Here is a 16581-nt window from a genome sequence, read left to right as displayed (position 1 = left end):
ACAAGAGAAAGTGCTACAAAGATTCCTCTCTCAGTGGGATAAAAAGAGATACATCACAGCACATATTTTTCCAGTAATTTATTATTATGAAACCAAGCATAAAGGATAATGTACCTGATTTCCCTATTTTTTAATACGCCCTGGGGAGTTGGAGCAAACCAGGAGAAGCAGGAACAGTGATGGTACCCATCCCAATTTCAGGAGATGATTAGGCAGATAATCCCAGTGTGGGAAGTGAACTTGTTTCAGTATCCTTGACTGCCCTTCTGCCCCCATCCCCCTGCACACATCCGCTGTGCCCTCTTCCCCACCAGGCAAGACCACACAAAATCCATCCCAAACAGATGAGACTTTCCTAGGTCAAAGGCCCCTAGGAAAGTACACGTGGTCTTTATCCCAATGACTAATTCCCCTCATTGTCAGAAAACCCTGCCTCACAATTAAGCCTTATGTAAGGGAGATGGCTAGTCTTTCAGACTCACCCATATTTCCCCTGCGGGCACTTTCATGCTTCATCTTCTCTCCAAAGTATGGGCACTTGAGCCACACTCCCTGAGTTCGTGGGTATCACTGTCTGCAGGGACCCCTGAGAGAGCTCTGGGAGTACAGCCCAAGCAGGCAGGAGGGAGAAGCCAAGAACATGGTGGCAGGGTGCCCATCATCAGAGCACTCCATTTGCTCTCATCCTCGACTACTTCCTCAACTGAAAGCCAGCCCTAGATTTCAGGAAAGAGGTGAGCTCAGTTTTCACCACCTCATGGACCCAGAGCCCCAGGCACCTTCTTTTCTTCCTGGGAAGCCTCCTCCCAGGACAGTCTTCATTTCTCCTCCCAGATGCTGGTCCCAAATGTCTAGTCACACCCCTTTTTCTGGGAAATGGAACTAACACCTTGCTTAGTAGGTCTACAGGGGTCCCAGATCTCTTTATGGGGATGGTGTAGGAGGTATTTTCAGTGACTCAAAGATCTATGCTTTTTTTTTTTCATGGTTTTATTTCAGATTTTATTGCAATGTGTGGGAGAATGTCTCTGTAGGAAATAACACACTACAATATTTGGGAAGAATGGGACATCACGTCAGCACTTAGTCTCAAATGGTTCAGGAGAAATACATATTTTGTATTGTACTTACAACTTTTCTGAAAGTTTGAGATAATTTTTAAAATATAAACATCATACCTGAAAATTTTTCAAAATGAAAAGAGCAATTACTCTTACCCTCCCTTTCCTTCAATCCTCTCCTTACTCCATCCCATCACTAAAATGGTAAGTGTTGCATCTTAGCTTCTTGATAGGAAACAGGTTTTAATCACCTAAGTATGAGTAAACTTTAAGACTTGGAATCAATTTCCTTTACTTTCTCGTTTTTAAGTGTTATAAACCATAATGGTATTTTTACATGGTCTCTTGAAGCTCTTAGAAAAATGTTTGAAAAAAACAGAAATCACTGAAACAGAATATAGTACAGAGCTTCACGGTACAAAATGTGTGCCAATGGAATAGTATGCTTTTATTGACGCTGCAAATAGAAATTCATCATAATTGACCTTCCTGCAATCTTTTTTTGGTAATGGCTATATTTATTTCATACATTCATGATATAGTTTTATCACATTCTGCATTCCATCCAGGAATACCCTGACCTCCAAATAGGTATTTTTAAATTTGTGTACAGTAAGGTTCACTCTTTATGTTATAAAGTTCTATACATTTTGACAAATGTGTGCTATCATATATCTGCCATTATAGTATCATACAGATAGTTATACCATCTTAAAAAGGTGCTTAATGTGTTCAAACCTCACCTAACGCCCTCCCTGCCTCAGACTCCTGGAAACCATTGATCTTTTTACCATTGCTATGGTTTTGACTTTTCCAGAATGTCATATAATTGGTGTTTTCTTTCTTTATAAGCATAATTATTAGCTTACATTTATTAAGTATTCACCAGGTGGTTGTCCCTATGTTATGTGCTCTTCAGGTACCATCTTTTTTTTTTTTTTTTTCCATCATCGACACAGTATACTTTTTATTATAGTACTTACACCAGAAAATGACAGAGGAAATGACATTGCATTCTGTATATATGCATTTCTGTCAAGTTACATATTTTGTTCCTGAGATAAGATGTATTCTTCTTAAGACATACAAGGTATCTTTCTCACGCTCTCTTGCTAGAACAGAGGGAAAACACAGATTTGATCTCCAGGAGAGCATACTGTTGCATATAAGGTGTGCATTTTCAAAAATTCTCTGTATAGTGGATGCAGAGTAAAACTGGTGAAACTTCTCCATGTAATCCTTGAAAATTATTGTAGAAAACCTCCCTGTTATTCTTTCTTTCTCAGCTTAGAACCTAGTTCCTTTTCTTCACATGACAGACTATTCCGGTAAGACCCCACTAGAGCACGTACAATTAAGTAAATGTTCTACATAAAGCAATTTGTTTTCCATTACAAAATGCAAATTTGAAAACAGTAAATTTTTACTTCAGTAGCTTTATATTCATGCCAACTATGGACACATTTGTCTCACTTAAAATTGGTAGCAACTTACTAATTAATTAATTGCAATAAAGAGATTACAGTGTTATTCGCTGCTGTGCCTGATAATTATTGGTCTTTCATGCAGAGTATTTGAACATAAAAAATACACTGGTACTTAAAGGATGTGTGTTTGCACCAAATAAATTCAATCCAATCCAACAAAGAGGGGTTCTTTTCAGTGCAGAGAATATCGAATTTGGTGCAAAACCCTAAAACTTAGATATCACCTTTGTTTCCCCATGTCACTCCATCTCCCTTTTCTCCCTACTAAAAATTTCTTTGACAGGCTGTGGACCTTAACACTGAGATTCTAAATGGAAAATATGATACCCAAGTGGTAGCTATAAACGGGTAAGATCTGCCGCCAGTTCTCTTAATTTGTATCCAGAAACCAAAGTCTCTTTTTCTAATTTGCAATTGTCCTTCACACCTGACCTTGGCCTCTACTTTTCTCCTTGGAGGCTGAACCTCGTGCATAGTTGAGCCCATCTTGCTAAAGGCAAGCATAGAGCCTGACACACAGCTTAGAGAAACCAAACTGTGGGTATAAGCTCTATTAGGTTCATCAGTGGATCATCTCAGACCTACTAAAACAGAATCGCTGGGAGCAAAACCCCAGCAATCTGCATTTAAGAGGCAGCTCAGGCTGAACTGTGAGCACACTGAGGGACAGGACAGGAGACCATCATGCCATGGTTGAAAGGTCTCCTGCAAATGTCGATGCAGGAGGTCATTGGGCAATTGTGTTCCGATTAGATTGCCTTGTCTGACCACAGTGTGAAGCCACGCTGCTGTGAGTGGCAGTGTAGGGTCTACTTTAAAGGACAAACCCTTCACAAAGCCCATGATCCTACAACAGAACATTCAAACTCGGTAGGTAAGCTTGAGATAAGAAGCAGGGACCGCCTTCCTCTTGGTGGACCTGGCCCTCTTAGGCTGGACTCTTAATAATACAGTGATTCTGAGGGTGCTCCTGGGTTATGGGATGGGGGAATTATCTTTGACTAGGGCCACCAGTTGGGGGCTACAAAGGAAGGCACCAGAGACAGAGCTGCTCCAGCTGCAGCCACAGCTAGCAGCCCATAGTAAGTAGCTCTCTGCATGTAACCCCCTTCATTGTCCCCAGTGAACCTGCAGTAAAGTCTGAATCACATACCAGTCTGGTCTTAGCTGTGCTTTAGGGAAAAAGCTGTGTCTTCTCTTGGTAATCAGGGAACAGAGCCCCCAAGCTAGTGGGTGATGACAGCAGTAAACAGCCCACCAAGAGGGAGACAAAACTCCAGAGACAAGAGTTGGAACTGGGAGGCCCAGAAGTTCTGCCCTCCGTAGAGAGTGCCCTCTTCTGATAAGCCTAGGGTGTCAATGTATTAAGAGAAAAAGGGAAGGAGCTAGAAAAAAAACAGGGCAGCATGTAGAACCATGAAATAGAAGATGTGTGTGGCCATCTAAAACACACCCTTCTCAAGAAAGGGCCATCTGAGACCGCCCAGGATAAGTGAGATCTTACCTTCCACAGAGAACTCCCAGAAGGAAAGGGAGGAGAAACATTGAGAAAAAGTTGAGAGAAGAGCAAAGGGAATATAACTACAGTGAAAAAGACGACCAAAGAGACGCGTGAAGCACGGACTTCCTGCCGATGAGGAATCACGAACGAACATCGCTGCTCCCAGAGCAGAAGCCAGAGGGCTGATTTTCCTCCCCAAACACCAAGAATTGAAATAACCACAGCTGAACAAAGTTGGTCTTCACTAAAACTATCATTCTAAGTCGTTTAGCTGGTGCCAGGGGAAGGAATGGGAGAAAATAGTTATTACGGTCCTGACCAGTCCTAGGTGGGGCTCTCCAGAAAGGATGTCCTAAGCATAGCATCCTGGGAAGAAAGGCCGAGGAAGGACAAGGCCCTGATGAGGTAGCTGGAAGTTACAGATGGAGAAGGTGATACAGGTGTTTCATTCCACCATCATCTTAACCAAATAACTGCAGCATCTTCCTCACTAGTCTCTCTGCTTGCTTCTCCTCTCTGCCACCTCCTTCCCCAAGCAATTCACCCTGCCTGCTAGAGTTCTATTCACAAAGCCAACCGTACTGCTCTCCACACTACAACCCTTCAGTGGCTCCCCACCGCCTTCAGGGTGGCTTCTGAGCTCCTCAGCACAGCACCCGAGGCCCTCTGCAGTTTCACTCTGACACCACTGCCCTCTCTCCACTCCCCGTCTCTCACTGGAAGAGTCAACGTGGTGCCTTGGATGGCAGGAATGCGTGGGGGGACCTGGGCCCTGCGCAGTGAATGACCTTGTGGGCAACTAGGCCTAGCAGTGAAGCACAGGGGCCTATGGGAGAGCGTCTCCAAGACAGGAAACCTCCACAGCTCCACAAAAGGCTCAGCTCTGGCCATCATCCCTGTGGCAGCCATGGGAGGGCACCTCATAGACCTCCACCTCCAGGATACAGGATTAACCAAGGGCCCCGGGGCTGCCCTCAGAAAACAAGTACCACCTTCTCACCGAGGCCACCCTTCCCACCAGCTGCCCCCAGCCAGTGTCTGAGCATGGCAGGTCCATGACTAGGCTTGGCTCTAAGACTCCCCAGGAGGCTGGCTAAACCTTCCTTTGCCTGCATGGCCATCTAGGACGTTGCCACCAACCTTCCCTCCTCCTCCACTCAGCTCAGACTTCCATCAGAGTCTGACAGCTCTCCCCCATTTTCTCTCGCATAGGCGTTGCCCCTAATAACATCCTTGAAGGTTTAATCCTGTCCCCGGGTCTCGATAATCAGGACCCAGGTGAACAGAGCTCTCAGGAAAAGAGAGACAATAGTTGTTTATTTGGAATCTGGGACCCTCGGCCCCTTATTCTTTCACCTCCCAAGCGTCCACGGCAAGTTGACTGTGTGCCTGGCGCTGTTAGGTATGGTGGGGAGGCAGGGGGGCACCAGGGCAGTGCTCCCAGGAGGGGGCAGGTGGGGGAAAGGAGGTAAGTCAGGTCAGAATCTGCCAATCTAACCAGAACCCTGGACACTGCCAAGAACCCAGCCCAGCTCCACTTCAGACTCTGACGAGAAAGGAGACAGAAAACCATTCCTGATACTGCCCCCTTAGTGGAAGATTCTGCACCCTTAGTAGAATGGACATGTACGTGAAGAATACCTAGCCAGTCTGATGGGTAGGACCTAAGTACAGGTAAGGCAGCAGAGAAGGCTGAAGGGTTAGAAACCACGTAGGAAATAGATCCCAGCATGAACCCAAATGTAAAATCAAGCTGAATTTACTTATCACAGGGCTCATCATGAAAATGCACAGGCACCATCAATCAGGTGCTCTTGTTGAAAAAAAAAACGTTTTTAACCAATTTAGAGTTTTAATGACAATGAATCCAGTGGGATGAGAAAATGTTGTTAACCATCAATGTCGCCTAATCATGGCTAACACGGATTCTCATGCTTAACCTTGACCAAGGATTAAGATGCTGACAGCAAGTTTATTAAATAAGTCATTGTAATAACACACCCAGCTAACCCTGCAAAGCTCTGCTCCGTGGTTCGTGGTGGGTATCATTTAACCAAGAGCATGGAGCTGATGGGCCTCGATAATCAGGCTAATCTGCCTTTTCATTATGTTCTGGGGAATGTGACAAAAAGGAATTTTAACATGATCTGAAGACAGGTTGGATCAGATGAGTGACAGCAGATGAGGCCCTTTAGCCCACCAAGAAAATCAAGGGGCTAAAACTTGTTAAATCTCCATGTCTGTCACCAGGTGCTTAAACACCCTCAAAGAGCTTTACAGAGACAGACCGGAAAGAGAGCTAACAGTGGAAAATGTGAGGCTTAGGCCAACCTCATTACGCAGATTTTCTTTCATTATGATCTGGCTTAACCAGATGTTGGAAGTCGAAGGCATTTTGAAAGGTCTTCTTCTAGTTGGGGGATGAGGGCTAACAGAGCCAGGTCCAGGCAAACCGTGGATAAGGCAACCTGCTCTCTGCAGCTCCCTCCCTTCCCTTGTCCTGTCCTGAAATACCCTCCCCCATCTCTGTTCTAAAATTCCAGGACCTCCTAAGAGGAGGGAAAGACAGGATTGTTGTTAAATGTTCCATTTAGTCATCTTCCCTCTCCCCCAGTTACCACATACCCACCACAGTGGAGGTTCGCTGATAAATTTCTAAAAACAGTGACATCTGAATTGAACTTGTCCCCATCCCGCACCATAATCACCCTCAAATATCTCCAAACACTCACGGAAAATCTGCTTCCACCTGGGCTTTGTCACTGGTACCCTGGAGTAATGAAGGAAGAACGGTTGTTTCCAGCAGAGGGTGAAGCTGGTAAATAAGAAGTGGTGGTGAAATGGAGCAGGACCCTGGGCACAGAAACCTTTCAGTGTCCCCCATTCCTTGTTTGTAGGAAACAAGCCTTTATGACCTTCCCTGGGTTCCAAAGGGCAGGTTCAAACAGTTGCTAATCAGGGGAGGGAGGGGATGCAGAGACAAGGGAGGAGCAGTCAAGGAACAATAGTGCAGCCTTGGGGCTGCTGTCCTGGTTCCCCTTCAAGGGATACACACAACAATATCTTTGAGCTCTTCTGCAGAGCTAAAACCCTCAAGGAATGGAAGATGTTAACTACTTGATGAAGCATTCTTCGTTCCAGAGAGAAGGTCACAGTTTGATAACCTTGAGAACCACAGGAGCTCATCAGGAGAACGCCTGAGGCAATATTAAAGGAGTGCAGCACCCTGATCCTTATCAGCAACCCCACCCTTGAACCAACAATAAAACTATAAAACTCCTCACCAAATCCTGCCTCCATCCCTCCCAACCCCCTGTGTTGGGACACACAATTTTGAGGGCATGAGCCTGCTGTGACCCCCTTTGCCTGACAAAGCAATAAAGCTATTCTTTTCTACTTCACCCAAAACTGTCTCTGAGATTCAATTCGGCACTGGTGCACAGAGGCCAAGTTTTCTGGACTGTCACAGACGCATGAGTGACAGTCCCAGGAGACAGTGCAAAGGTGGGGAGAGAACACTGAAGACTTAAGGGAGGGCCACCGGTCAACGTAGGCATAGGCAAAACTAATATGTCAGAGGAAATCGACCTCTAATATATGTCTAGTATATGCAAGGGGAGAAGCAGATGCTTGGGTCACGTGTTTATACTAGTTTGTATGTATTTGTTTTTTAATTTAATGCCATGGCACACATAATCAAAATGAGGGCCACTTTGTGATAATGCAGGCTTATCTGAAGGATGGTACTTTCCTTATATCTCCTTACAGAAATGTCCAGCCTTCCCAGATATCCCCAATATAGTCTCTAAATAATATTTGCTAAAAACCCAAAGCATGAAAATTAAGACAACCTGGCGTGAGAGCGATGTCTTCAAAGGATCTTAATCCTAAAAACGGAAAATTTTACCATGAAAAAAAGTGTAAAGGTCTGAAAGCAAACACAGCCTCAAACAAGAGACTAAGGCTCAGAGAAATAGAGTCTCATCAAAGGTCACACAGTGGAGAAGAGGTTCAGGGAGCGCGTCTCCACCTGTCAAGAGCTGGATTCCTTCCACTCTAAATCTGGCCTGAGGGTGTGTCCTTGCCCATCCTCTGAAAAAAATGACTCACTTTTCAAGTTCTCGATCTTTTGAGACTAGAACTTCTGTAGGATAGTAAAGCCTTATTTAATTTTTTTTTTTTTAACAGAACTATTTTCCCCCAGGAGTCTGTTCAGGTCCTCTCTCCTGCCCCTCCCCCCTCCATACTTGATTCAAGCCCCTGGATTTATTTAGTCGCAGTTGGGGTAAAGAGAGAGGGGAGGAGATGGTGTGAGAGCGTCTCTAATAAGCATAAGCTGGCTGGCTGCTAAATCCTTTTCAAGAATTGAAACTTTTGCTGTCCCACTGCTTTTCAGTCAAATTATAGAGAATGATGTTTTGGATGATTAGGTCTGTGATGAAACCGGTTATAGAAGCTATTTCAGAATCCACAGTGGTTCCCACTCTAAATCAGAACACGAAGACCTGCCAAAGATACTCTAGCTAAAACTATTTCAACTTGTTCTGGTCTTCTGCACATGTCAATATTCTCTCCTTCACAAAGGTAATCAATAACTACAGAGAAAAAAGCAAATCTTGGTGAAAAAAATGTATTTGGCGTCCTTTGCTGTGTAAAAGACTACTTCAGTTCTGCCACCTTCAGCTGTATTTGTTGCCCCTGATTAGTTGGGCTTTGTTCTAGCATAAGCTGTCCTGTGAACTATTTTTCTTCTCTGTGTTTACTTTTGAAACTGATTTTTTTCATTCCCAAGCGTGCCAAGGATGCTACCGTAGACAATCCAAGCTCATGCAGCGTAAAGCCGAGTTAAGATTTGATAACAATCTGATTTCGTTTGATCATCAGAGAGCATCAAAGCAGTCCTTTTAGTCCCAAATGCCCATTTTTCAGGTCTGAAAGATCCTGAGTAGCTCTGAAAATCAATCATGTTAACTGGGTAATAGCCAAACTTCCAACACCCTGGGTGCTGCAGAAACCTCGTCTAATTGTTGTTAACAGGCATGAACTATTACAAATGAGTCGCCACCTGCCTTTGAATTAATTCATACCTTACTCTATGCAGAATTTTCCAGAGCAAACCTTAACATGCTATGATGTTGATCACAACAAGGAAAATGAGTTGGATGGTGTTTTCCTCCATCGTGATGAAAGCTAAAACAGTAACAGTATTTAGAAAATGGTTAGGAACTCTGTCCATAATCCTTGAGACAGCTGCTTGCTCCCCTCTCCTCCCCCTACCATTCCCGATATGCTTCTCCACCTGATACCCCAAGAGAGAAATAGATTCAAAGACAACTACATCATACTTACTTTTGGCAAGTGGGATTACTTTTTCCACTAGAACCATTAATATCCCTTTAAGGGATTTTGTTTCCTGCCCTGAATTCACTGCAGATTTGTTCTAACAGTGTAGGAAATAGCAAGCAAACGCCTTTAATATCATGTCTGAGAGGCAATAACATTGTGGAGAGGAATGAACTAGCTAGCCTCTAGAGCTGTGATAAATATTCCCCCTCTCCAGTTGCACATGAATTGCTAGCAACAGAGAAATCCGTGGATGTGTTGAATATTTGTTTCATCAAACTACATGTAATACTGTAATGGGAAGCATTATAAGTAAATACATGAGCTACTAGAACTTCTTAAAAAAAGAAACAGAGAAAGCTTGAGAAGTATGAAATAAGTTAATAAATGTGGATGTGCTTTGTAAATGATAAAACCTACAAATGCTTGTTGTCATTGTTACTTTGATAGATGTAAATGTAAAAATTCTAAAGTGCGCCCTCATGATGAACAGGACATTCACTTACAGGAGACCCAAGAAATGCTAACTCTGTCCTCTACCTGCTTATGTTACAGTTCTTTGTAGGAAAGTCTTCAGATTTGTAGAGAAGTCAGTTTTTGTCCTTTGGCCTTCCTCAGCAGGCTGAATTTGATGATTTGCAGGGCCCCCTGTGACTGAGTGCGCCAAGGATAAGAAGAAAGGCGGTGTTCTCAAGCATACAGACTAAAGAGGAAAATCCCCCAATTTCTCATACGTGACCAGTAAGAGAGTGCTGGGAACATGTTGATGGGGTGGTAATAAATGTTTAACAACTTCTCTCTAGGGGAAAAAAAGTGTGTGTATATGGCTATACTATGTGTGTAAATTTAATATAAATTTTACTGATATAAAGGATGTATAGTGCTCATTTATCAATAATAAATTATACAATACCCTTTATTGTAAATCCCATGTAGCCAATGGACTCACACAATGTTTTCTTGACTTTTGCCAAATCCCTGTATCCATAGTCAACCTATGGTTGCAAATGACAAATGAGTATAGTTACAGCATGAATGTTGGTTGATAGCTTCCTTTCCATTAACAAGAAAAAAAGAAAGTGAAATGATGAAGATGGATGTCAGAACTTCTCTTGCTCATCAACAACGGGAGTGACTTCTTTGCTGAGTCAGATAATAGTTTCAAATACTAGAGGAATTTCCTCCATTTTTTGGACTATTCTCAGTGTAACAGGTACAGACATGACACACTTTTTAAGTTTCATATGCATTATTCACATTTTCTCCATTACTTTCTTAAGTCTAGGCAATCAACAAAACAAAACAAAACAAAAAATCAAGCCCTAATTTGTAGTATTTGCAGATTTCTAGGGTGTAAATACTCCCACCATGACTGATTCCAAGCTACCAACATGATGCCATGAATGCTGTCAGGAAGAAATTAGAAGAAGCACACGATGATATAATAATTCCACCATACTGATAAAATAGATATAAATAACCTCAAAAGCACAGATAGGGCTTCCCTGGTGGTGCAGTGGTTGAGAGTCCGCCTGCCGATGCGGGGGACATGGGTTCGTGCCCCGGTCCGGGAAGATCCCACCTGCTGCGGAGCGGCTGAGCCCGTGAGCCATGGCCTCTGAGCCTGCGCATCCAGAGCCTGTGCTCCGCAACGGGAGAGGCCACAACAGTGAGACAGGCCCACGTACCGCAAAAAAAAAAAAAAAAAAAAAAAAAGCACAGATAATACTAAAATGTAAAATAAGCAGGAAGTGATGAGTTTTGAGTATTTATTAGTTCTTTAATTTATTCAATTGTAGGTTTATATAATTTAATTTTTAATAATGGCCGTGTTTAACAACTAGCTCGCAAAACTCCTGAAAATTTGATGATAAGTTGTATGACAAACAAGCTGGTATGAGCCAGTGCCAATGCACTTCCGAAATGTGCCCAAAAGCAGACCTGGGGGGGCTGGACTTTTTGAGAGGCTGTGCATTTGAGACATTCATGTATATGGGCTTTAGGTCTTAGGAAAGTTGCTTACTGTGAAATAATAGAAAAGTATATAAGTATATATAGCTCTCTGTCCCCGGTGCTTGGCACAGAGCTTCTAAAACCCTCAGAATTTCCTGGGTGATAGAAGTGTCTTTTATTCTAATAAGCTAACTCCTGAATAGCTCCTGGATGGGGGCTGGTCACTGGAGAGACCAAACCATGATTAGAAGATTGGAACTTTCAGCCCCATGCCACCCCCACTCTCCAGGAAGGGAAGAGAGGCTGGAGATTGAGTTAATGATTGATTATTCCTCTATGATGAAGCCTCTATAAAAAGCCCAAAAGTATGGGGTTTGGTGAGCTTCCAGGTTGGTGAACGCATCCATATATCAGGAGGGTGGTACGTCTCAGCTCCACAAGGAGAGAAGCTCCTGCACTCAGGACCTTTCCAGACCTCACCCTATGTACCTCTTCATCTGACTGTTCATCTGGACCCTTTATTATATCCTTTATTATATAATAAACTGGTAAACCTAAGTGTTTCCCTAAGTTCTGTGAGCTCTTCTAGCAAATGATCAAATCCAAGGAGGAGGGTGATGGAAACCTCCAATTTGTAACCCAGCGGGACAGAAGTTGTGGGTAACCTGGAGACCTACTATTTGCGATTGGCATCTGAAGCAGGGTTCTTGTGAGACTGAGCCCTTAACCTGTGGGGTCCACAATAACTCCGGGTGGTGTCAGGATTGAACTGAATTGTAGGACACCCTACAGTTGGTACTGCAGAGTGGCTTGATGTGTGTCAGAAGTGTTGTGAGTGTGGTAGTCTTGTGACAGTAAAGGAGACACACGGGAAGAGGGTGGTTTTTCCTTTATACCTACTTTTGGCCCAATGACTTGAAATGGTGGTTAAGGTGTGGAGAAGCCCCTCTGAACTCCTGGCCAACCTTCTGGACATTTCTGAAGGTTCCTCATAAGTGTCTACGTAAATCCTCACGTAAGATCTTTCTAGCCCAACAATTGTATCTAAACAACTATGCTGTTTTATCCTGAATCCCACCCATTTGAATGATGGGGTTCCTGAGCCTACCCTTCCTGCTCCAGCAAGTACCCCAAACCCACGGTCTGATTAGCTTGGCTCCACCAGGAAGCAATGGCCAGCTGATCAATTACAGGAAGATGGCAGGCAGGGGAAGGTGAGAGGATACCTGAATAATTCCATGAGATCATTTGGGAGATACTCAATCCAGGAAGAGGAGGCAAGAAAATAAAGATTCCTGGGCCACGTTGGAGCGCTTAGGTTAGACTTGCTGCAATGCTCTGCCTGCCTGGGCACCATTCAATCACATGGGATTGCACCCAGACCCTTAATTTAGGGTTTGACAGAGTCTAGCTATCACTACTGTGCCTCCATGGCCTCGGGGAAACACGAACATCAAAGTTACTCTAAGTCAGAAGGAGTTCTGTTTGGTGGACTTGGGAGATGGCATGGCTTTTCTACACAGCCCAAGTCACCCTTGGGTAAGGAAGGCATGGGAGTGGAGGGCCAATCTCTTACACAGCTTAGGAAATCCTCCTGGTGATATTTCCTACAACTTCAAAAAATTATCAGTGTCTAAATACCGAACAGGTATCATGAAAAGTCTGCTAAAAGTAAGGTTCTCAAGTCAGAGAGATCAGGGGTACAATCTCTCCTTTCCCACTTACTAGCTCTCTGACCTTCAGTGAGTTGCTTGATGTCTCTGAGCCTCCATTTCTTCATTAGTAACATGGGGATAATAGTTTTACCCACCTTTTAGGGTTGCCTGAGGGTTGAATGTTTTATGTTTCTAAAGCAATTAGCACATGGTAAATAGTCAATATATTAGCTTTTTTAAAAAATGTAACAAAAGGAAGCATCTATAGTTAAGGAAAAAAGCATAAAATACAATTTTACTTATATTGAAAAAAGGCCACAATATTTGTAGCTCCCCTCATCAAGAGGTAGAATCTATTTCTCCACCTCTCAGATACAGTCTTGGCATGTAACTGGCTTTGGTCAAGGGACTATTAGTATGTGTGACTATTAGTATTAGTATGTGACACAAGCAAAGACTTGATAATAGTTGCACCAGTACTTGACAATTACTCCCTTCCTCACTGATGGGAACTCTTCTGCCATGATATGAACTGCCTACTGGATAATGAGACAGGTGGCCATCATCCCAGGGTCATCATCAACTACCAGACACATGAGTGAAGCCATCCTAGACTATCCAGTCCCAGCTAAGAACAGAAGAACCACCTATGTGACACACAGAATCATGAGCAAATAAACGGATCATTGTTTTAAGCCACTAAATGTTGGGGTTTTTGTTATATGGCAAAAGCTAACTGATACAGTTCTGATTACAACTATGTAGAAACATTCATGCATTTAAACAAGATCTAGGGGATACTAAGATAAACGACTCTTGCCCCCAATGGCTCATATCTTATAAATTAGAGAGACAAGACACAGAAATAGATATTACAGTTCAGCATAATAGTTGCTGATATGTCAGGGTGTTAACTATGAGTAATGTTTTTTAATGTCCCCTTAATACTGTGATCAGTTTATTTGTGCATTAAATTCATAAATTAAATTTAAAAGGAGTGACTTAAAACTATTGAGCAGGGAATTCCCTGGCGGTCCAGTGGTTAGGATTCGGCGATTTTACTGTCATGGCCCCAGGTTCAATCCCTGGTCGGGGAACTAAGATCCCGAAAGCCTTGCGGTGCAACAACACACACAAAAAAGCAAACAAACAAACGAACAAAACTGTTGAGCCGTCATCTGCCCAGAGGGGAAGCTCTAGGACACAGGAAGATGTGATTTCCTCCAACATGGACCCTCCTGAATCTGAAGGAGAAAGTCAGCCTAGCCAAATCATTTCCATTACCCTGAACAATCCCGTATCAAAATCCCGTATCAGGATTTGTGGATTTACGCAAATTTATCTACATTATCATTTCAATTAAACATATGGCTGAGGAACCTACTGAAGAAGGCTTGAGTGACAGCCATTAAATCAATAAGTCTTTTGGACTTATCGATTTAGCATTCTCCATGCAGTAGAATTGATTTATGTCCTCAGATTTATTTTGATAACTCAATGATAACTCCACTATTCCTAAATTAATGTCATCTTTTCTTCAGGCCAACATTTTTTCTAGGCAAGGAAAAAAAATCTTACATCAAGCCAAACTGATTTTGTTAAGTAATTCCATGGCTAACAGGATGCCATAAATCAAAGAGAACCATGTATGATTATAATTGTAAGTCATCCTGGCATGGAAAAGAACCACGGCATTTATTTGTCAGAATTGTGATTGCGTCATACCGGGCCTCTTCCCGATCAAAATTAGTATCTTCCAATATAAACCCTATAGTCTAATGTGCAATTTCTTAAGCGCAATAGATTGTTTTAAAACTACATTAATTTCTATCTCCCACATCTCTAGTTTCTAGAATGTGTGAGATGGGTAGCTCCCAATTCCCTAATTAGCATGATTTTATTGAACAAGATAAACCATCATCTTTGTGCAAGGATAATCATTCGTCTCAGGCATACACAGTAAGACAATTAGTCAATGTCATGTAAATGGGTATATCTGCAACTGTTTTTGAAAAAAACAGTATTTTGCAACCAGATCTATAAACCAAAAGGAAAAACAGAGAAATTTTCCAATAAAGGGACATTAGAAAGGGATTGTCCAATCAATCACCGAGTCCCGCCAAGTCCACCTCCTACATGTCTCTGATATATCCCCAGTTCTCTCTGTCGGTACAGCTTCCATGCAGTCCAGGAAAGCATCACTGCTCACGGAACTGCTGCAATGGCCACCTGGCCTCTCTCCCCACCACCACATGTGCTCTTCCCAATGCACACCAAGGCACACTGGGGGGAAGGCGAAGTCGGGCCAGCCAGCTATAAATGTCTCAGGTGCCGTCATTACCATGGCTACACTACCCTAATTAAACTATTCATTTGCAAAGAACTTCAGACCAACACGGAAGTTGCAAAAACCTTACAACTGAACTCCCACATCCTCTTCACCTAGATTCACCCTTCAGCGCCCTTCATTAACATCTTGCCGTAGCTGCTTTATGTCTCCATATATGTGTGTGTTATGTATGCACTATTATACACATTATATATATGTACATATAAATGTGTTTTGAACCATTTGAAATATGGTGCCAACATCATGACCCTTCACCCCTAAATCCCTCAACATGCATCTCCCAAGTACAAGGACATTCTCTTCCCTAATCACAGTGGCAATTATCCAATTCAGGAACTTGAGCATTCATACAATATTATTATCTAATTACAATCCATATTCAAAATTTACCAACTTAATTTGTGTATTTAAACATCTTAAACAATGACCAATTGGGGACAGCTAAAAACTTAGTCACCTGGGCAGAACCCTGTCTCAGAAGTTCTCCAGAGTGGCGAATTATGAAAACCCAATAAAACCCCCAAACCGGGAAAGTTTCAAGTAAAGTAAAACACCTGGGTTTTCCCTAAACAGAAGCAAACCAACTCCGGGCACAATGTAGGATCACTTTGGCCTCCGGAAAATCCTCCAGAGACAACTTCCTTGGGCTTAAAACACTTTCAACCCAATCAAATCCATCATGAATGCCTTGCTGTGTGGGTCAATAGCAGAACACCAGTTCATTCCCAAACATGTTCCACTTCTCCCGACTGGACCAAAGGAAGACACGGAAACAGAGTTAACAAGGGCAGGGAGAGCGGCTGGTCTGGGACAAGCACAGACAGGGGACACTTGGTAAATTAAATGGCCTACGGGAGGCAGTTCACACTCAAAAGAGCAATTTAAGCTATTTATAATCGCTGATGGCCCTGAATTAGTGATCACTTCCTAAGGAAAAGATCTTGAAATTATCACAGACAGCGTACAGAAGATGACTGTTCCGTGCTCACTAGAGGTCACCAAGGAGAATGAGCTATTAGTCCGTATTAAGGAGGCATGAACGCCATGTTAATGTTGCTTGTATGTCATACAACTGCAGGCACCTTGACCTTGACTGCCATTCGGTCCTGGGCACCTCGTCTTAGAAGGAAATAGAAGAGGCCACGGGAGGGCCATGGGATGATTAAAGGGCTCTAAATGGGGAAATGTTTAATTATATAGTCAGCTAGTTAGGAAGAGGAAAGGAGAAAAG

This window comes from Orcinus orca, chromosome 7 (assembly GCF_937001465.1).
Source record: "Orcinus orca chromosome 7, mOrcOrc1.1, whole genome shotgun sequence".
NCBI classification, from domain to species: domain Eukaryota; kingdom Metazoa; phylum Chordata; class Mammalia; order Artiodactyla; family Delphinidae; genus Orcinus; species Orcinus orca.
Note: the sequence above shows the minus strand (reverse complement) of the source record.